We start from the raw sequence: 18,123 nt of genomic DNA on the forward strand, positions 1-18,123 counted from the left end.
TTGGGTGCTCTGAGCACCAAGGAGAACGGGGTATCAAAAACCTTCCTCACCTCTCCCATGAACCCCTCCAGACTCACGCACATGGCCGGCTGTTGTTCCCATACAGTGGTAGCCCAGGTGAGAGCACTCCCAGACATCAATCTGATGAGGTAGGCTCTCTTGGAGCGATCCGAGGGGAAGGAGAAGGGCTGAAACTCGAAAGTGAGGGCACACTGAGCTAAGAACGCCCGACAGGTGCTCTGCTTTCCAATAAAGCATTTCTGGGGAAGTAAACGGGGCACCTGGAAAGGTGGAGTGGCCGGTGGGGCGGCGCTGCTTACTGCCTAGTTCCTGAGGAGTGGTGGGCTAACCACCGTGCAGGCTGCTCCCCAGATAACCTGCGGAATTGCTCCAGCAGCATGTCCAATGCCCGGTCATGGTGCTCAGCCAATGTTTGGACCCCCTCCATAAGACCACGAAGCAATTCCTTGTGCCTACCAACAGAGGGTCCTTGGGAGGAGATCGCATTGCACTGCTGGCCCGAGTCTGCTGGGTCAATCATGGCCAGTTCGTACTATCAGGTATGAAGGTAAGACCCAGATGCAGACAGCGTCGAATTAACAATGGTTTAATAATCCAACAGGGGAAGGCAAAAGACAGGTCAAGGCAGGCAAGGGTCAGTAAACTAGAGGTGGGGCAATGGTACCGGACAAACAAGACCTGTGGAACCCCTACCATCTGGAGCGGATACGGGAGTGGGACGAGTGGTAGACTGCTTTCAACACGGCCAGCAGTCACTACGAATATCTGGTCATGCCATTTGGCTTTACCAACACCCCAGCAGTGTTCCAGGCCCTGGTCAATTACGTTCTCCGCGACATGTGTAGATGGCTCAGCGATGAAGAGCTACAAAAACACACCATCATTCTGCCTGGTTTCTTGTATCATATGTCGACACGGTGGCGACTGCAAGGTGTTCTTCTGTTGCAGGGCAGGTCGAAGTCTTGCGGTCATGCAGCTGCAATACTATGGAAGCTGGCTAGCTTATGGGATTTTTCTTTATCATACCTCGCCCTTTCTATGACTGATATGATTGATGTTAGCCAGTTACTTAGCTAGCTTGCTAATTTTGATGATACCATATCACTGACCAGAACTGATTATTACAACACGCACACATGGTTATTGGTTTCAATGGCTCATTGTGTAAGTATATCAGTTTTACGATCAAATAGGAAATTACCAACATAATCTAAACCTACAAGTTAAAAGGGACCTGCATAGACTATTGTAATGGGAATTTTAATGTTTGTGTTTTTCTTATCTTATTTCTGTGTTATATTCAAGTACTGTTCTAATAACCAATTGATGTGTTCATGAAAGTGACTGATTTAACAAATACTCACTTATCAGTATCTGCAATTTGGCGGTACGCCCAGACTTTGTTTTAAAAACGAACTAAAGATATCTCAGTTTCAAGGTCTTGTGAGGTATTGGTGTGTGAGGTATTGGTCTGTCACATGTTATGTACCAGTATTGGTCAGTCACATGAATGAAACAAGATGGTAATGATGAATTAATTATGCTAAATCATGCAAATATAACTTGTCTGTGTATAGCCGTATATAAAACAACTTCTGGGACTGCCCAGGGAGAGCCCCTGATTGACGTGCACTATGGTGCATTGAGTTGGTTGGAACCCCTCCAGCTTGCTGACAATAAACAATGATTCATTTAAGATTGACTTTGAGTGTCCCTGAATGAGAATTTCTACTAGAATTTGGTGTCAATAAACACTTACTTACCCCTAACCAATATAACTAATGAACGCTTAAAAGATTTCCTCCACCCTGGTAATGCATTTTGAAATAAGCCCATACCCTGTTAAATAGAACCAATGAATGTTGAACATGATTTTCTGTTAACTAAACTTAAAAGGAAACAATTTATTGTTCTCCCGATGGAGTTTTCGTTGATATCCCAAATTATAACATTCTAAACCAATTCGTGAGTAGGCAAAATGGAGACTGCATCCGTTTCCCTGTTGTCTCAGGTGCCAGACTTATTATGGACAGAGCATGACATCTACTAGGGACTGAGACCGTCCCAACCCAGTTAATACATATTGATCCCTCCAAAAGCATTACATATCAATCTTAAAATAATAGACATTTAATAAATATTGAAGCAGAAAGTGAATATCCAACAGAGATTGGTAATAGAAATACAGTGTCTTTTTGAAGGTATACTCAGATTAAAATAATGCCTTCCAATATGGAGAAAGTTATCATGTTTGTTACATTTTAAATCTTGCATTAGGGGAAAAGGCAGAACATTGTTTGAGAGTGATCGGTGTGTACTAGGAGTAGTAATTGAGAATGTTTTTTTTCTACTGGAAAGAGTAGAGGGGCTTTAGTTGAAGGAAACATATTATGGAGACAAGGGAAAGTAACAAAGTGAATGGTAATTGGCTTTCAGGTAGCAATCCAATAATGCAATATTTTTTAGTAATTTGAAGGAGTAAAACAGAGGGATTGAGCATTGGGATTGATATTAAATTAGATGTTTCTCACTCTTCAAAGCCTGGTCCACTGCTCTCGTGTTTAAGTCATCTGTTGTTTGGGTTAGCGATAACCTTTCTGCGGAACAATAGATAGCCGCTAGTCCACACTGAACTCAAACAGGCTGTGAGAGACACAACGCGAAAGTTAGGGACAGTTTGTACTCAATTGTACGTCACTGCAACAGGTGTTACGGATACCAGTATCCTGCGTGTGTATCCTGTGTTCTTTTCTCTCCTTCTCCCCTCACAGGTGAAAATCATCACTCCCCAATCAGTCACCAATCCAATCATCAATCAGAGGACACACCTCCTCCTGTTTCCTACTCAATCACAGTTCCTTTCCCTTGGTTTAAAACCCCTGTCAGTTGTTTGCTCTAGAGCTCAATCTCTCTGTAAATGCCATGTCTGTAGGTCACTCTCTCGTTGTGTATTAACCTCTCTTTTGCTTGAGCACCTCCATAGCACTTTGTCATCACCTGTGAGTATTGATTTGGTTATGGTGTTTGTTTGCTGGTGGGAAAAGGGGAAACCAAGACAAGTCGCCCATGGGCATACACTACCCGTAGGTAGACTTTGTTAAATACACTAGTTAGAACTGAGCGGACCACCCACTCTATTTTTAGTTAGTTAGCTGTTGTTAAAGTAGGCTAGTCTAGCTTAGGGGTGTTTTTGAATACTTATTGTTTCTTTCCTTGGGTCCAGCTCCGCCCCTTTTCCTGCTCCCCCCATTACTGTGTGTTTATTAATAAACCCTGAGTTTGAAGGTAGATTTCAGTAGTCGTGGTTATTTCATTCTCACTTTTACTTTGTCACAATTATAATTTGCATGAGTTATGTTACGGGTCTCATTACCATCCCCCCCTAGACTGTCGGTCCAAAAGGGATTCATAACACAGGTCAAAGAGATTACGATTACAAGAGTTGTTTAATTTAGAAGCTTAATTTAAAGCCAATTCAGCTTTACAGGACACCGTATCATCTGATATGTCTGAAGTATAAATGTGTCTGATGTATAATTCTGTATACGCATGGGCTTATTGAGACTTCCTGCCCAAGATGCAGTAAACTTGATTAATGATTTTAAAGGGACTGATTAAAATGTAGCATAGTGAAAACTAAGTACATGTTTATTTTCTTCCAGGACTGATCAAATGTTTGCTACCAAGTTTTATTTTTTCATGTTTATCAATGATTCTGTATCTCTCACACACATGCCATCACCCACAACTCACCTGTTAATTAATATTTGTTAGTGGTTCATACTCTGTTTGATTTAGAAGTGTGGGATCTTTTTATTTTGTTTTAGTGGGTTTTTCATGGTTTAGAAAGGATGATGTACACAAATTAAAGATTCTATTGTCAGAGTGTTGGCTGTACACATGTAAATTCTCTTGATTAGAATAAATGTACTGAAAAACACAATGTAAATCTGACACACAAAATGTTTGAAATATCTTTAAATAATGTCCTGATCACGCTCCCTAGAAAGACAGCAGGTGTTTTTTTTATGGACTATGTAAAAACAAATTATTAAGAAGTTTATCATTTATCAATAGTCCTATGAGTGAGAGCTGTCTAGTCTATTTTCCCATTACCTTATGGTATTCAATTATTTCCTTTTAGAGTTTATCAAGGGAAATCAAAATAGAATAACAAATTGAATTAACAGGCAGTTTTTTTTTATGTGTGAATCACGGATGTGAGTTGTGTCCAAACGGAGAATTACCAGTCCCCTGGGGCCCTTTGGTAAATATACAAATATTTTCTTCCCATGCATGCCTGTAAAAGAGAAAAATAAATGTTTAATGGATGACAGTTACTCCAAAAATTTGCCGTTTTCCCCACCCTGAGTGTATTGCTCTTTTCTTTCCTTTCTTTTTTGTCCTGCTTCAATAATAAATCTCCCCAGATTGGGTTTGCTGGATGGTTGGGATTTCTCTCTAAGGATTAGCCCTCTGACTCCCTGGCCTGTAACTCTGCAGTGAGATCGCCTCGATGATAGGGGAGTATAGGCCAATTTTGGGGGGGGATGGTTTCAACTTTGTTATTCTCTAAGACATTTGTCTTAGTCTGGATTTCCTGAATTACAAATGCCCTAAACTGTTTATGGTGTCCTCTCTCTAGGTTATGGCGACGGTGACCAACGATGGTATCTAGATGCATGGAAGATAATTTGGCCGAGAACAGAACACTGAACCTCGACACCCCATCTGAACCGTCTGAAAATGGTGAAAATGGTGTTCAGACCTGAGTCCGAGCCAGCAACCTGTACACAGCACTCAGAAGCTAACAACTGCATTTTGTCTCATGCTTTTTCTCTCAGGAGTGTGACATGAGTCCATGTAGAGTGAGCGAGAGATCCAGTCCAAACTTCTCTCATGCTGCTGGTGTACCGGTAGGAAAATGGACAAAGACATAATGGACTGTAAGGTGAGAGGGCCATCCACTTTGAATATGTGCCATTAACAGGACAAACTGAAACTACCTGAAGAACACAAAGAAATGCCAGGAAAGGAAGGATTAGTGCAGGGGAGTATGGGCGAGTGGGTATGTCGACAGGAGTGGGTGTATGGAAAGCGAATCAGCTAATTGGGCAGATTTGTTGCCATTCCGATTGGGCTGCACGACGATACGACCAGTGCACGCACCTGTGTTGTATCAATGTGCCTGCTGACTTGAAGTGCTTCCTACTGAGCAGAACAAAGCTGCAGCAGAGCCAGGAGCTGTGCGTGCCCAATTTGACTGGAGCGTGGAGCGAGATTTGGCCTTCCAATTTAGCTACTGTCATGGAGTTTGCTAAATATTATCATATAGAAGCTGATAAAACACACAGTGCAAAATCAAGGTGACTTACAAAGATGAGGACCAAGAGACTGAGTGCGGTGATGCAGTGTCCACAACTAAAGAATCAATGTGGAATCTGAAAAGACTCATCCAAAAAAAAAAACATCACATTTGCCTGAAGCAATAGACTGGCCAAACTCCTGTTTCTAAAAATGAATTCAAAAGGCACTAATAAGTCATTTTTGTTTAATTGGTATTTAATTCTAAGTAAGTCACAGCCTATATACACAATTTAGACTAATGATTTAATACAACAATGTTTTAATGTTGAGTTCTTTATGTCTCTACCAGCCTAATGTGTCACACTTGCAAATGTGTCAATGTATTTCTTTGTAGGGTATAGCCTTGCAATAACAGCCTAAATAATAAATGTGCCTTCCTTCTTAGGCTCCCTGACTGGCTCCTGACCTATTTAGAGTGTTTATATGCTGTTTAATATGACATGTAGCCTATTTGAAATTGTTTGCATCTTACATTCACATTTTCATGTTTAATAAAATACTTTTCATTCAAATCCATATGGTTTAGTTTCAATATTTTAAAACCACTTGGTACATCCCGGTAGTCACATAAATAGATGGGAGTTGGTTAAATTGTGATTTTAATGAATGGAGTGAATTTGGAGTGCCATTTTTATTTTCTGTGACCGCAGAGTGCTTTTTAGTGGAGTGGTAGGAAAAGACATGGAGGGTAGGAGCCTGATGAGCTGGACTTCCAACCACTCAATCGCCCCAATGCTCTGACTCCGACCCTCTCATCCTCCAATTTGCGTACTATGTAGTATTCATTTTTGAGAAACACCCACAGTACACTACTCAATGGGAAGGATGTGAACTGCAACAACAACGTGACATAGTGACCTTTGCTCCAGCTTGACAAGAACTACAGTCCAACAACAGTGGGGCTACCTAGTAGCCAATATCAGGGAGACAGTCACAGTAAGCACACCAGAGGAGACTGGTGGGAGGAGCTATAGGAGGACAGGCTCATTGTAAAGGCTGGAATAGAATTAATGGAACGGTATCAAACATGGAAACCAAGTTTGACTCTGTTCCATTCCAGCCATTACAATGAGCCTGTCCTCTTAGCTCTTCCCACCAGCCTCTACTGAAGCACACACATGCATACAATGCATGAAGCACCAATACACCCACCATCAATACTTTTAATCCAAAATAAACAATTGTCAGTTATACTCAGACCAAACTATCGAGGTATGGTAACTCAGAGTACGATAGTAAGAAACTGAAGAAAAGAAACAAATCAAAACCATCTAACCTTTCGACTGACAGCGGAGGCTGCTGAGGGAAGGACGGCTCACAATAATGGCTTGAAGGGAGCAAATGGAATTTGGTACCATTCCACTCCAGCCATTACCACGAGCCCATCCTCTCCAATTAATGAGCCACCAACCTCGTGATATACCCACTCCTTTCCATACACCCACTACTTTCCTTTCAAAACACCCACTCCTTTCCACAAACCCACTGCTTTCCTTTCGACACACCCACTCGCCCATACTCCGGTTGACATATTGAGTACTACAGTATGAGTTATAATACCCATAAAATCTAGCGGTAAAACCTATAAAAGGGTCCAATCGTTTTTTTTCACCATTCATTTTTCCATCCATCGGTCCTCCCCTCCCGCTCCGTGGCTCGATGACTCATTGCGAGCTCACAGAACAGGGCTCCGGGCAGCCGAGCGGAAATGGAGAAACTCGCCTCCCTGCGGACCTGGCATCCTTTCACTCCCTCTCTACATTTTCCTCCTCTGTCTCTGCTGCTAAAGCCACTTTCTACCACGCTAAATTCCAAGCATCTGCCTCTAACCCTAGGAAGCTCTTTGCCACCTCCTCCCTCCTGAATCCTCCTCCCCGCCTCTTCCCTCTCTGCAGATGACTTCGTCAACCATTTTGAAAAGGTTGACGACATCCGATCCTCGTTTGCTAAGTCAAACGACACCGCTGGTTCTGCTCACACTGCCCTACCCTGTGCTCTGACCTCTTTCTCCCCTCTCTCTCCAGATGAAATCTCGCGTCTTGTGACGGCCGGCCGCCCAACAACCTGCCCGCTTGACCCTATCCTCTCTTCTCCAGACCATTTCCGGAGACCTTCTCCCTTACCTCACCTCGCTCATCAACTCATCCCTGACCGCTGGCTACGTCCCATCTTCAAGAGAGCGAGAGTTGCACCCCTTCTGAAAAAAACCTACACTCGATCCCTCCGATGTCAACAATTACAGACCAGTATCCCTTTTCTCTCCAAAACTCTTGAACGTGCCGTCCTTGGCCAGCTCTCCCGCTATCTCTCTCTGAATGACCTTCTTGATCCAAATCAGTCAGGTTTCAAGACTAGTCATTCAACTGAGACTGCTCTCCTCTGTATCACGGAGGTGCTCCGCACTGCTAAAGCTAACTCTCTCTCCTCTGCTCTCATCCTTCTAGATCTATCGGCTGCCTTCGATACTGTGAACCATCAGATCCTCCTCTCCACCCTCTCCGAGTTGGGCATCTCCGGCGCGGCCCACGCTTGGATTGCGTCCTACCTGACAGGTCGCTCCTACCAGGTGGCGTGGCGAGAATCTGTCTCCTCACCACGCGCTCTCACCACTGGTGTCCCCCAGGGCTCTGTTCTAGGCCCTCTCCTATTCTCACTATACACCAAGTCACTTGGCTCTGTCATAACCTCACATGGTCTCTCCTATCATTGCTATGCAGACGACACACAACTAATCTTCTCCTTTCCCCCTTCTGATGACCAGGTGGCGAATCGCATCTCTGCATGTCTGGCAGACATATAAGTGTGGATGACGGATCACCACCTCAAGCTGAACCTCGGCAAGACGGAGCTGCTCTTCCTCCCGGGGAAGGACTGCCCGTTCCATGATCTCGCCATCACGGTTGACAACTCCATTGTGTCCTCCTCCCAGAGCGCTAAGAACCTTGGCGTGATCCTGGACAACACCCTGTCGTTCTCAACCAACATCAAGGCGGTGGCCCGTTCCTGTAGGTTCATGCTCTACAACATCCGCAGAGTACGACCCTGCCTCACACAGGAAGCGGCGCAGGTCCTAATCCAGGCACTTGTCATCTCCTGTCTGGATTACTGCAACTCGCTGTTGGCTGGGCTCCCTGCCTGTGCCATTAAACCCCTTCAACTCATCCAGAACGCCGCAGCCCATCTGGTGTTCAACCTTCCCAAGTTCTCTCACGTCACCCCGCTCCTCCGTTCTCTCCACTGGCTTCCAGTTGAAGCTCGCATCCGCTACAAGACCATGGTGCTTGCCTACGGAGCTGTGAGGGGAACAGCACCTCAGTACCTCCAGGCTCTGATCAGGCCCTACACCCAAACAAGGGCACTGCGTTCATCCACCTCTGGCCTGCTCGCCTCCCTACCACTGAGGAAGTACAGCTCCCGCTCAGCCCAGTCAAAACTGTTCGCTGCTCTGGCCCCCCAATGGTGGAACAAACTCCCTCACGACGCCAGGACAGCGGAGTCAATCACCACCTTCCGGAGACACCTGAAACCCCACCTCTTTAAGGAATACCTAGGATAGGATAAGTAATCCCTCTCACCCCCCCTTTAAGATTTAGATGCACTATTGTAAAGTGACTGTTCCACTGGATGTCATAAGGTGAATGCACCAATTTGTAAGTCGCTCTGGATAAGAGCGTCTGCTAAATGACTTAAATGTAATGTAAATGTAAATTTTAGAGCGACTTCATAAAAAGGTCTGTGTTTCATGTAGGGTTACCCTGGCGTGACGTTTTGATGACAATGCCGATCTCTCGGACAAGGTCACTTTCAGCAATATATTGACCTGTAATTCCCCCCCCATTGAAATGCTAATTAGCAGCTAATGTGGCTATCATACAGAACTACACATCCTGACTCAAGCTGAAGTCTATCTCTCAAGGGATATTTCAAGGGATATTTCTCCAACTCATTGAGAGGTAGCAAGTAGCCTAGCAAGTAGATATTATAGCCTTTAGTTTCTCCTGTAAATAATTTATATTGTGTATTAGTCATTTGTATTCTTGTTTACCATTTTTCAAAATACCTAGCTACCACAGCATTTTCTAATTACTATAATTTTTTTGAATTGCCCTCTGGCCTTTGTAGAAAACTAGCTAACGTTCGGTCTCTCCGTCGATCAGAAGCAAGGATGGCTCTGTGCTATGAACTGGATTGTAACCAATACCCTAATTTGTCATTTTCTGACCTCTGTAATCAAGAGGCACCACTGGAGTCGTGTGTGATAAGGTAAGCCCTGTTTGCTATCTGCTAACAAGCTATTTTGGTTAGGTCAAAGATCTGTGGTTAGCTATGTGCTTATGAAAATTAGCTAGATACCCACTGACTGTAGTTAAGCGTACAACGTGCATTACTTTCCTTAAAAGTTAAGTTACCCGAAGTATACATCACGTACAAACTGAAACGGTCCACCCACATAGACAGTGTGGTGAAGAAGGCGCAACAACGCCTCTTCAAACTCAGGAGGCTGAAGAAATTTGGCTTGTCACCTAAAACCCTCACAAACTTTTACAGATGCACAATTGAGAGCATCCTGTCATGCTGCATCACCGCATGGTACAGCAACTGCACCGCCCACAACCGCAAGGATCTCCAGAGGGTGGTGCAGTCTGCACAACGCATCACCAGGGGCATACTACCTGCCCTCCAGGACACCTACAGCACCCGACGTCACAGGAAGGCCAAAAAATCATCAAGGAGAACAACTACCCGAGCCACTGCCTGTTCACCCACCCCGCTACCATCCAGAAGGCGAGGTCAGTACAGGTGCATCAAAGCTGGGACAGAGAGACCGTAAAACAGCTTCTATCTCAAGGCCATCACTGTTACACAGCCATCACTAACACAGAGAGGCTGCAGCCTACATAAAGACTTAAAATCATTGGCAACTTTAATAAATGGATCACTAGTCACTTTAATAATGCCACTTGAATAATGTTTACATATCTTGCATTACTCATCTCATATGTATTTTATACCATCTATTGCATCTTGCTTATGCCGCTCTGTCATTGCATATTTATATGTATATATTCTTATTCCATTCCTTTACTTAGATTTGTGTGTATTAGGTAGTTTTTGTGGAATTGTTAGATTTCATGTTAGATATTGCTGCACTGTCGGAACTAGAAGCACAAGCATTTCGCTACACTCGCATGTTAGCTAAAGTTAGCCCATCAGGGAAGGGATATTTGTCTAGCTAGTTAACTTGTTATGGCTGCAATCCCGTCAACGGGATAATTGTCATCAACAACCGCTGAATTGTATAGCGCCACATTCTATGAATATTACTAAAAATATGTATATTCATGAAATCACAAGTGCAATATAGGAAAACACAGCTTAGCCTTTTGTTAATCCACCTGTCGTATACTTTACAGTGAAAGCAATGCAAGCGTTTGTGTAAGGTTATCGGTCGCTCTAGAAAACATTATGTACACTTAGCATCAAGTAGCTTGGTCACGAAAATCAATCAATCGTTTACCTTTGATGAGCTTTGGATGTTTTCACTCATAAGACTCCCAGTTACACAATAAATGTCCCCTTTGTTCCATAAAGATTATTTTTATATCCAAAATGCCTCCGTTTGTTTGGCGCGTTATGTTCAGAAATCGGTCACGACAACGCAGACAAATTCCTTTTTTCAATTGACTAGCTAGCTCACAAAGAACTTGTGGGCTAAAATATTTCCCCAAACAAAACACAGAAACAGTTTTGTTCCACGAGTGCATCTGTTGTACAGGACTAATCAAATGGCCTGTGAAGTCAGTTAGAAAGGTCAGCCCAAGGCTAGTACTTTTCAGACTAGGCTAGTAGACAATGTGCCAAACTAGCCTTTAAAAACATTGCATGCCACAGATTTAAAACCACAGTGTAGAAATTGTGGTCTGCTGGCCAGTGCCCAAAATCCTGATGTTACATCCCTGCATGTCAGTCTCTTTTAAGGCTATCCCCCTATCACTGTTGGTCCTCCTCAGTGATCTCACGGCTGGTCCTCCTCAGTGATCTCACGGCTGTCAGAAGTACAGTCATATAGCTCCTCGTCATACTTCACCTCTTTGGGAAAATAGTATTCCAGACAATTCTTCCATCCCAGCAGAAATATCCCATCAACATAGTAGGATTTTTGATGAACAGATAGACCAAAGTCCAGTCTATTTTACCATTTACTATAGTCAAGTCTGTGGGTTATGGTATTTTAATATAGATGTTACTATTTTAGTAATAATTTTAGCTGGCAAAAATGTTTGTTTTTTTGTCTTTCAGATGGGTGGACCGGAAATCCAGTGACAACACTCAAGTCTGTAGCTGCCATGGCAGAAGAAGAAGATAGACAGTTGATTGGGAAACAAGAACAAACAATGAGGCATGAGGATTGGGTGTTGAGGGACCACTTGTCACATTGTCCAAGGTGACAAAGCATTTTTATGATAAACAATGCATTTTCTATCCAGATAAAGATGTTTATACAGCATTGAAAAAGACCCAGCACTGACCAAATGTCTCTTTGTTTTCCAGTCCAACAAGAGAACATCCCTCAGACCATCAGGTGCATGGATATCCTGTGGCAGTGTGATCCGAGCGCAAGCGTCCCATTGTAGAGACTAGAGCAGATCAAGCCTGTGGACTGACAGGTCAGTTACTCAAATGTGATGCATCAATTAATTTGTAGATACTGTATATCTGTGCAGTGTTTGTATGGTTCATGACTTAAGATTGGGTGTCGACATCCTGTGTCAGTGTAAAGGATGTCACATTGCTTGCTTAGCAAGTACCACTACATCCCGATTCGGCCCATACCTGGCGTAAACTCGGGACCTCTGCTTCACCAACACACTTGCATCCTAGGCAATCGCGAAACCTCAAAAGCTAGCTTGTGAGCAATGTTCCCTCTAAACTGTGCATGCGTGGCCACACACCTCCTCCAGGACTGCCACACGCAGCGGTCTAAGGCACTGCATCTCAGTGCAAGAGGCATCACTACAGTCCCTGGTTTGAATCCAGGCTGTATCTCATCTGGCCGTGATTGGGAGTCCCATAGGGCGGCGCACAATTTGCCCAGTGCCATTGTAAATAAGAATTTGTTCTTAAGTGACTTGCCTAGTTAAATAAATGTAAAAACCTTCACTGAGGTCAGAGGGCAGAGCTGTGCATATGTACATTTGTTGATAGTGTTTGCTAGTTAGCAAGTTATTAGCCCAGTTATAGATAAGCAATGGGGAGTTATTGCTCTCTACAAGAGCACAAAATGTGTAGGCTACATTTCAAGCTTTTCTTTGAAAAGACAGTCAGGTAAAAAGCTTATGTCTTAATTAAAGAGGCAGTGTTATATTTTGAGACTGGCTTATTTGCATATTCAAGCCTATCGGCAGAGGGGTAGCCTACATTGTCTAATTACCTGTATGGTAATAATAATAATCAGTGGCAGGTAGCCTAGTGGTTAGAGTTGGATTTGTAACCAAAAGGTTGCAAGATATAATCCCCAAACTGACAAGGTACAAATCTGCCATTCTGACCCTGAACAAGGCAGTTAACCCACTGTTCCTAGGCCGTCATTGTAAATAAAAATTTGTTCTGAACTGACTTGCCTAGTTAAATAAAGGAAAAAAAGATGTACCTTTTTGGTTTTTGTAAAGGGGTGTCTTGCATCATAAAACACAATGCAATTTACAGTCACCTATTTGGCCCGTGGTGTTACAGACCAAGTAAAAAAAATCATTAATTAATGTCAAGCCCTTCATAATGTAAAAAAGTCTCATGCAATGTAGGCCTGCATTGAACACCACATATAGGCTACTGTAGGCTACATCATAGAAATCAAAAGCTATTTCTATGTGAAAATGTTACGGGATTTGCTCCTTGTTTTTTTGTTGGTATGCCTATATTGTGCTCAAATAGCCACAATAGCCTATTGGCTACTGTCTAAAACTGTAAGGGTACAGCCTCAGTGTTCACTGTAAACGAGCGCCGGAGGTGGCACAAAATTCTTACACCATTCAAGTTTCTGATCACGAGACTTAAAATTTGCTCAGTGCTCCAAAAAATTGGAGGGAACATTGCTCATGAGGTGACAGCAAGCAGAACACTTAAGGCTGAGGAGTAAAGTTTCATACATCACCATGTGCTACACCAGTGTGATTCGAGAGCGAGCGTCCAGTTGTGGAGACTAGAGCACATTGAGCCTGTGGATGGACAGGTCAGTAACTCATATATGAAACAATATTGACATGCGGAACATCAGGCTCACCCCACGAGAAGCAGTGCATGATCAATGCCACCCTCGGCAAGGATATCTGCAGGAAGTGACATACTCTCTCACTCTGGGGATAAGAAGTCATTTAAACATCAAAGATATAAATTCCCACTGATGAAATGCAATGTGAATTGTGTTGTAATACTGAATGAAACTGAGGAGATGCACTCCGACCAGCCTTTGTAATTGAACTTAGGTTAACAACATTACTGTAGTTGGCTGCTTGGAGCAAAACTTGAATGTAATATAACCTATTCTAGGAGCCTATTGTTTGTGTATGATCTTTAATCATTGTTAACTTGTTTTTCAACAATGTCTGGGATGACTGGGGCCTTCAGAAAGTAAGACACTAGGCATCACGGGGTAAGAAATAATTAGAACATCACATATATAAATTCCCACTGTGCCCATGATAAAGTTAATTACATTACTTTAGTTGGCTGCTTTGAGCAAAGCCTCTATGTAATACAACCTATTCTGAGAGCCTAGTGTGTGTGTATGAACTATGTGGAATATTTTTGGACCACTGGCTTCCCTGAAAACAGCTAATGACAGGAGGAGCAACATGAGTCTGCCTCACTGCCTCTTCAATGGTAAGGTCCCTCTATCACTACTGTGGTGCCCAGCAGACGATCCGGTAAGGCACCCAGGATCCCAGACCCCGTGAACCAAAAGCCCTGACTCCTGCACATCCATCTCTGTAGCCATTTTGAATGCCTTGATGCCCTCTTCGTTATCTGTGCCCCACTTTACAGATCTGAGGACCCTTTTTAGCAGCAACGGAGTAACGAACTTGGCCCTAACCACTGCTGCAAAATTGCTGGCCGTCAACCTCCCTCTCCTCATGGTGTGCCAGTTGGTGTTGGTGAGCTGTCCAACTGTTGCCTGCCGTATAGCCTCCTGCTGTTCCACCGACAGCGCCATGCCAGCCAGAAATGCCTGCATGCCCCAGGTGCCCGGGTACGGGTCCTCCACTGACTGCAACTGGTTGGGCACGGCTGGCTCCCTCCACTCGCATTCTATATCCGTACCGATGATATTGTGAACCACCAAATTAAGCTGCATGGCTGCACTTATGAGCTCCACGGAGGCCTTCGCATGTGGTAGAGAGAATCCCCTGGTCACCTATAGAGACCTGGCCAGAGGAATGATGTTAAGTGCCACATGCCTTTCAATGCATGAATTTAAACACCTAGAAATACATTTGTTGTAAGAAATGTGCTACATATATGAAGTTTGATTCGATTGAAACCATTACAGATGTAGGATATTTAATAAACTGTCATTTTCATGAGGACAAGTGCAGTTTTTCCATAACCTTAATTAACCTAAATGACAACTTGTGATTTCAACACTTGATATATCATATGGGAAGGATCATATAAATCAAGACTGTGTGAATGCATGTACCACTCCGAATAAATAAATACTTTGCCTTTGAATATTTGTTTCTGGTCATGAAACTACTATACAGGCTGGATGTCTAAACAAAGTCAATTGTGGATGTCAATAGATTTTTAGATGAATTCTCATCAATGACAACATTCTAGAACTGAGTTATCACTCATTATAAACTGGGTAGTTCGAGCCCTGATTGGCTGACAGCCGTGGTATATCAGACCGTATACCACGGGTATGATGAAACATTTATTTTTACTGCTCGAATGACATTGGCAACCAGTGGGTTTGTGGTATATTGCCAATATCCCACTTAGCAGTGGTGTATTGGCCATACCACACCACCTTGGGCCCTATTGCTTAATCGAAGTCTGGTATCCGGGGTAATCTGCTTGATGGTTATATCATTGATTAAGTGGCTCTTTCCTTGTAGAATGTGGACAGCTGTATAGAGCACATTGTATTGCTAAGATGCTGAAACTTAACTTAATAGCTACACTCACCGACACAGTATAAACTTTAACCCTCATGCTGGTCCTGACCAAACCAGGAAAAATTCCTCACCATAGCTGCACCTCTCCAGTGGCCAGACTTATAGTGGTCTTCTCCACATGACCAGACTTCTAGTTGTCTTCTCCCCCTTTTAATGCTCTCATGCTCATCCCTGAAATAGACACCAAAGTCGACATACAGTACAATTATCTAGGCTAAGTAATACAAAAATATTTGTTGATCTAGTCCTCTAACTAGCTAGCTAAAGTGTAGTCAGTGGCTAGCGAAGACAGAACGGGTACGGAAGAAGTTCAACACTTTATTCAATTAATTTCGATACAGGGCATGGATTCGTCACGGGTTGGGCATATTTCTGCTCGCGCAGGTGAACGGTTCTGTCGCTGACCGTGTCAACAAGAGATGACGTGCAGGAGCCTCGTAGTCTTCTCTGTTCCCAATTAACATTTTGGAGAGTAGAACTAGGGAAATATATTGATAAAACCACGTTGACCAAGAGAGAATTACACGTTTATCAAAACGTCACGCCAAGATAATCCTGTTGTGGTGACTGTAGAGGACTGCTAATTCTTATGTAGGTGACATTACACTACTATAGCTGGGACAACGTATTTTCATAGTAAAACAGGTTGGGCCCCATACAGGATATTTCTCACACACACACTCACTTAGATCATCCAGAACATTGTCACAACAGGATACTCCTAGCCACAGGTGCTAGTTCGGCAGTTCGGCCACAACTCCCCTGAAGATAGGGACTCACACACATTACACACGGACTCTTGAGGACAGGACAGGGACGCATACGCTCTTACACACTGACCCCAGAAGACAGGGACGACGCACATACAGTACACACATAGCTGCCGAGGACACCCAGATAAGACACCCACAGATTGGCAGAAAGCCTAGACTTAGAGACAAACTAGCACACACACATAATCTCCCTCCTAGCCGAACATTGTGTGACTGAGAACAGCCCGACGAGACCCGGAGGAACGACGGACGGCTCAACAGGACCAATCCAAGAAGACAACACCTCAACTGTGGCCAACCAAAAGACCGTGACTTCCAGACTCAACCTACTTTCTGTACTGTACATAACATGCTTGCAATCTGTTATCGGGGCTTCTTTCTGCTGGTTCCTTGTGAGCCAAATGAATGAGCCCGTATACGTTGTACCAGATATCTTTACTCTGAATAAACTGTCGCTTGTCACATAATTGACCACCTTGTCCGAATCGATCCTTTACCGACTCGCCCTATCTACATATCCCATTATCAACATGACCTTATTACCGCAACACCGGCGGTCATGAGTCATGAAGAGAGTCAAATTTCTCTGGGTAATTAGGCTTCTCCAAGCTCTGATGCAGTTTATGGTCATTAGTAGCCTACCAAATGTGCTAACTGCCTGGCACTCAGCACTCCATTGTCCCTCTAATCACTCTGACATCAATGCAAATAGTTTCAAACAGTTCACGAGAGCCCATGAGGTCATGTTCCGCAACGTTTCTATAGGCTATGCAATTATGTGAGAAAACAGTGATGGCCTCTACTACATAGGAGGATTCCATTAGCTTTCTATACATTAGGCCTACTATATTTATTTCTCAACGTTCCTCATTTTAAGCACATTGCTTATCTTTACAACAGGAGTATAGCCAACCTGGCTGGCATGAAAAACCACTGGAAAAGCGTTCTCCATCTGCTATTTAAGTGCATAGATGACATGTATTTCCCCCTACCCATGTTTCGAGACAGTTGCATGATAATGGTCCATTCTAAATCAAAACAAATTTCAGACATATATTATTTAGTATATGTAAAGACAAGATTAAATCAAGATTAGTCTGATGGGTGACAACATTAGCCTATCATTTGTGAAGGGGAAGCAGGTAGCCTAGTGGTTTGAGCATTGGGCCAGTAACCAAAAAGTTGCTAGATCGAATCCCCTGATAAGGTAAAAATCTGTCATTCTGCCCCTGAACAAGGCAGTTCCTAGGTCATCATTGTAAATTAGAATTTGGTTTTAATTGACTAGCCTGGTTAAATAAATAAAAAAATAATATTTTATCACTTGTGAATGATGCCCAGCATAGGAAACAGCCTTAAAAAAAAAACTTTTTCAAATCATAGTCACACACCTCATGTAGCCGTGCCCATAGGCCTATACGTTTTTACAAGGTTTGTATCACCTATTAAAATTGAGCACATTAACCTGCTTTACAAGGGGTTCAGAGCCTAACTGGCATACATAAGCAGCTTGTGTTTCAAGTTTGGGGAAAATAATTTTCCCCATAAAAAATTTGCAGTCACTTTTGATAATGGTGTTTTCCCACTAATGGAATATGCCCGCTTATAGCCTACTGCCATGTGCACATTTCTGTACTTATGTGAAGTGTCCCAGACTATGTTTGGAATATTTATTTCTCGCACAGAATAGGTTGACTTTTTTACTATGGGTGATAGTAGATTGACATAGGCTAGTGCTTTTGCTGTTCGTTATGCCTACTCATCTTGTTGGCTGATGAAAAGTA

The 18,123-nt window shown here is 43.2% G+C and overlaps 1 long non-coding RNA gene across 1 annotated transcript; it reads left to right on the forward strand.

Moving 5' to 3' along the window:
* Positions 1-4,629: 4,629 nt before the first annotated feature.
* On the forward strand, positions 4,630-5,885 carry LOC124040815. Its single transcript, XR_006839800.1, has 3 exons — positions 4,630-4,770; positions 4,866-4,972; positions 5,774-5,885. It is a non-coding gene; the product is annotated as an uncharacterized LOC124040815 (long non-coding RNA).
* Positions 5,886-18,123: the final 12,238 nt, after the last annotated feature.

Source organism: Oncorhynchus gorbuscha, linkage group LG08, assembly GCF_021184085.1.
Source record: "Oncorhynchus gorbuscha isolate QuinsamMale2020 ecotype Even-year linkage group LG08, OgorEven_v1.0, whole genome shotgun sequence".
NCBI classification, from domain to species: Eukaryota; Metazoa; Chordata; class Actinopteri; order Salmoniformes; family Salmonidae; genus Oncorhynchus; species Oncorhynchus gorbuscha.